The sequence below is a fragment of the Benincasa hispida genome, chromosome 4 (genome assembly GCF_027475165.1).
Source record: "Benincasa hispida cultivar pf3 chromosome 4, pf3_genome.v1.1, whole genome shotgun sequence".
Taxonomy (NCBI): domain Eukaryota; kingdom Viridiplantae; phylum Streptophyta; class Magnoliopsida; order Cucurbitales; family Cucurbitaceae; genus Benincasa; species Benincasa hispida.
Window position 1 is genome coordinate 8034698 of NC_143481.1, and position 5185 is coordinate 8039882.

A 5185-nucleotide genomic window follows, 5' to 3' on the forward strand; every position below is an offset into this window, starting at 1 on the left:
GCAGGTAGAAATGATTGTTGCTTGTTTAGAAAAGAACTCTCTAATACAAATGTATGCCCTATTTGTGGTACATCAAGATGGAAGCTTCAAAAAAATTTAAACGAAAGGACTAAGAATATCCCAGCAAAAGTCATGTGGTATTTTGCCCCAATCCCAAGATTTGGAAGAATGTTTCGAAGTAAAGAAACAGCAAGTTTATTGACGTGTCATGCTAAAAAAAAAAAAAGAAACAGATGGTTTATTAAAACACCCCAAAGATGCCCTATCATGGAAAAAAATAGACAATTTGTGGCTAGAGTTTGGGGCAGAACCTAGAAATCTTCGTCTTGCTCTTTCGACAAATGGGATAAATCCACATGAAGATCTTAGTAGTAGATATAGTTGTTAGCTAGTGATGTTAGTGACGTACAATCTACCTCCATGGTTGTGCATGAAGCGAAAATTTCTGATGTTGACTGCACTAATATCTGGTCCTAAACAACCGGGAAATAACATAGATGTTTATTTAGCTCCGTTAGTAGATGACTTGAAAAAACTTTGGAAAGATGGGGTAGAATGCTACGATGCATATGAAGAACAACGTTTCATGCTTAAAGGCATTTTATTATGGACCATTAATGATTTTCCTGCATATGGTAACTTGTGTGGTTGTACGGTTAAAGGATATCATGCATGTCCAATTTGTGGAGAGAATACTTCATCCACTTATTTACCAAAAGGGAAGAGGATGGCATATCTCGGGCATCACAAGTTTCTACCCCGCCATCATCCATATAGGAAACAAAAGAAAGCTTTTAATGGCACACAAGAATTAGAATTTGGTCCAGAACCATTGAGTGGGGAAGAAATTCTTGCAGAAACAAGTAAGTATCAATATTCATTTGGTAAGAAAAGTATCAAAGAAAAGAACAGTGGAGATAACACTTCAACTTATTGGAAAAAAAATCTATTCTTTTCGAGTTAGAATATTGGAAGTATCTTGACGTGCGACATTGTTTAGACGTGATGCACATCGAAAAGAATGTATGTGCAAATCTTATTGGCACATTGCTTGATATTCCTAGTAAAACAAAAGATGGAATAAAGACTCAATTAGATTTGGTGGAACTGAACATTAGATCAGAGTTAGCCCCCCAAGTAGGAGAGAAAAAAGTCTTTTTACCTCCCGCATGTTATACATTAATACGAGCTGAGAAAATGAGCTTTTGTAAGGTACTATCAGAAATTAAAGTACCTAAAGGCTATTCATCGAACATTCAAAGTTTAGTTTCACTCACAGATTTGAAACTTTACAGACTTAAGTCGCATGACCATCACGTTCTTATGTAACAATTATTATCGGTAGCCATTCATGATATTTTACCCAAACATGTAAGACTTGCAATTACTCGCCTATGCTTCTTCTTTAATGCTATATGTTGCAAGGCGATCGATTCATCTCAGTTAAAGGGTATGCAAAAGGATATCGTTGTCACTCTATGCCTCTTAGAGAAGTATTTTCCTCCATCATTCTTCACAATAATGGTACACCTTGTAGTGCATCTCGTAAGAGAAGTTAAGTTTTGTGGACCTGTTTATTTGAGGTGGAGGTATCCTTTTGAACGATACATGAAAGTGTTGAAAACTTATGTACGAAATAGAAATCGACTAGAAGGATGTGTTGGAGAAAGTTATATTGTTGAAGAGACTACAGAGTTTTGTTCTGAATTCGTATATGGTGTTAATTCTATTGGGCTAAACTCATCAACAAAGAAAGCGAATTCAAACATTGATAGAGCATTGTCAGCTACTTCTTTTATCAGATCGAGTAAGGATGAGTTGGATCAAGCTCATCTTTATGTCATTCAAAATGTAAATGATGTGCTTCCTTACGTCGAATATGTAGATCCTCATCTTATTCTTGTTTTAGGTTACTTGATTATTCAATAATCTACTAACTTTGTCATTTATAATAGGCAATATATAGATATTTTGTCTAAGCTCAATTCTGGTAAAAATAAAAGTAGAAAGTGGCTTCAAGAAGAGCATAATCGTACATTCAGTCGGTGGTTGTCCACACGGGTAATCTCTAGAGACCTACTATTTGATGTATAATTAAATGTTAACTACTAAAATATTATGAAATATATCATAGGTTGCACTAGATCTCGAAGTACTCAAAAATTCCATATCGCCTTCTTTGAGATGGATAGCTAATGGATCTTGTCCAATTGTGGCAAAATATTTTGGTTATGTGGTCAATGGTTACTACTATCACACAAAGAATCACGATGAAGTTAGGAGGGTCCAAAATAGTGGAGTTAGTATAATGGCTACCACAATGCAAGTCTCTAGTACTAAAGATAAAAGGCCCGTCATGTCAGATATGACCTTTTATGGTGTAATACAAGAAATATGGGAGCTTGACTATCATGGATTATCATTTATTTTATTCAAATGTAATTGGGTTGAGAATAGAACTGGAGTCAAAACAGACGAGTTTGGGTTTACTATTGTGGACCTCAATCGTATTGGACATAAATCAGACCCATTTATTTTAGCCTCTCAAGCAAAACAAGTGTTCTATGTAAAAGATCCCACAAATTCGGGTTGGTCAATTGTTTTAGCATCTCCACAACGAACAATTAAGGATGATTTTTATGAAGATGAAATAGGAGATATGCTACAAGAGTGTGGTTATGGAGGTATTCAAAGAATGCCCAATGTTGATACATTTACTGAGATTGATGATACAACATCCACATACATTAGACATGACTGTGAGGGTCGATGGGTTGATAAATAATGTATTAAATATGGTATGTCATTTACTATGGTTATATGTATTTAAATATTAAGATTATATATTTTTTGTGTGAGTAATATATATATATTTTTTTTTGGTAGATTGACATGGAAACTTCAACAAGTAGCAGCAAGGATGATAGAAATATGATCCCACAAAAACATAGTAAAATAAGTATACCACGTAGCCCAACTACAATGTCTGAGTTGGCACAAATAAGGACATCTGGGCAACGGTTGACCATCAATTATAATGAACATGGACAACTGGTTGGATCTGGAGCAAAGAAGATATAGAGTTATATAGGAGTTTGTGTTCGACAACAAATTCCTATAACGTATGATTCTTGGAAAAAAGTTCCAAACCATTTAAAAGACAAACTTTTTGATTATGTAGCGGTATGTTTTCTAAACTTTTAATTCATGTGCATAGTAGTTTATTAGTTTATTGTTTAACTACTTTTTTCATTATGCAGATGTCGTTCAATGTGGACTCTAAGTCCAAACATTGTATACTAATGTCTGCATCTAGGAAGTTTCGGACTTTCAAGACAATGTTAACTCAAAAGTTCATACTTCCATTTAAGGATGAACCCTCGGTCTTGCAATTTCCACCGCCACAATATTCTCATATAGAGCAAGATCATTGGACATCGTTCGTCAATGAACGATTGAGTGAAGAATGGGAGGTAAGTCATTCACAGTAAATTATATGTCAACATTATCATTGTTTTGATAGGTAACTTCATCTAGATTTGTTGTACAGAAAATCAGTCGTGTTAAAAAAGAAAGACATGCGAAATGTGTATATAATCACCACATTTCTCGGAAGGGCTATGCAAATATTACCCAAGAATTAGTGAGTTATTCGACTTAAATTAAATATTTTATTCTAATATGTTTATACTAATTAAATATGTATGTTCATGTAGAACCTATCGAATGACTCTTCTTATCGGGCGACTTTATGGAAAGAAGCAAGAAAAGGAAAGAATAATGAATACTTTGATGAAGTTACTCGAGAATGTGCCAATCGGATTGTAAGTATATATTATGCAAAATATAAGATGACATATATATAAGTTTAAGATGATATGGATATTGTGTGAAAATTGTAATATGTTTTACAGGATAAATTGGCTAAAGTTCATGAAGGTGAAGATGTTCTCACCGAAGCATTGGGTATGGAAGAACATTGGGGACGTGTTAGAGGAATGAGTGATTTTGTTTCCCATTCTCAATATTTCAAATTATTAAAACTAAAGTCCTCTATGAGCCAAGAAATTGAAGGAGGCTCTAGGCAAAAAAAAAATGTTCGACATGGTAAAGTGTCAAGAGAAAGAACTCACAGCAGACAATCTCATCAGTCCAAATTATCTGTTGGAAGTGTTGCACTAAGTGCATCTTAAGAAGATACTGAGAAGATGTCTAAAGAAGAAGATATTGAGAAGATGTCTAAAGAAGATTTGGAGGTAATTTATTTATTATGAATTTTAAATTTTAATCATATTGTACGTGCTTAACCATGCATGACATAAGTTCTTTTAAATTTATTAAGGGGAGACCATGCCACTTGTCTATAGGAACTGTAGATAATATTGTTGCAGTAGTCACAACATTTGATGATGATGTGTCAAGCTTAACTGTTAAAGTTCTGATTGAGATTGTCATTGGAGAAGATTTGCCTATACCAATTCCTGTGAAGGGTAAAATAGAGTTCTTAAAGCACTAATGGGCAACTTCATAAAATGGCCCCGTGAACTTGTAGTTATGGTTGACGAGAAAAAAGTATGTTTCTTTTTCAGTTTATGAGTTTGGTTATTTATTATTTTTCCTACTTTGAATTTTTGTAACTTTGGTTATGGTAGGATCATTCACCAATTAAAAGCTTCAACCAGTCTTCCAAATATACTAACACTAATGGTACTAGCAAATTATTGAACAGCCATGCTATACATATGAACGATGTAGACATGATCCGTATCTCTTCGGATGAGCATATATTTGGAAGAGACAAATTTATTTATTTAGGCTGCGATGATCTACTCCAATATTGCAATATGGTTGAAATACGCTACATGTGTATTTTGACATATATTGCGTAAGTATTACTCATCTAGATTCACTCATGTATACTTTGTTTCATGTTTATAAATAATAACTTTTACTTTGTTTAGATATCATTAGGATAAATGTGGTCATGATATACAAAGAAGTTTTTTATAATTGATCAAGCAAGAATCTCGCCACACGTGAAGTCTCAAGATATCCGATCTAGAAATTTAGCCAATCAACTAGAATTGGCTAATTTAGACCAATAAGTCCTCATTCCATATAACACAGGGTAAGTAGATACAAGTTCTTAAGTTATTTTTAATTTTCATTATACACGTACTAATAT

At 33.7% G+C, this 5185-nt stretch overlaps 1 pseudogene; it reads left to right on the forward strand.

Moving 5' to 3' along the window:
* Positions 1-394: 394 nt before the first annotated feature.
* Positions 395-4516, forward strand: LOC150036447 (uncharacterized; annotated as a pseudogene).
* The last annotated feature ends 669 nt before the right edge of the window (positions 4517-5185 follow it).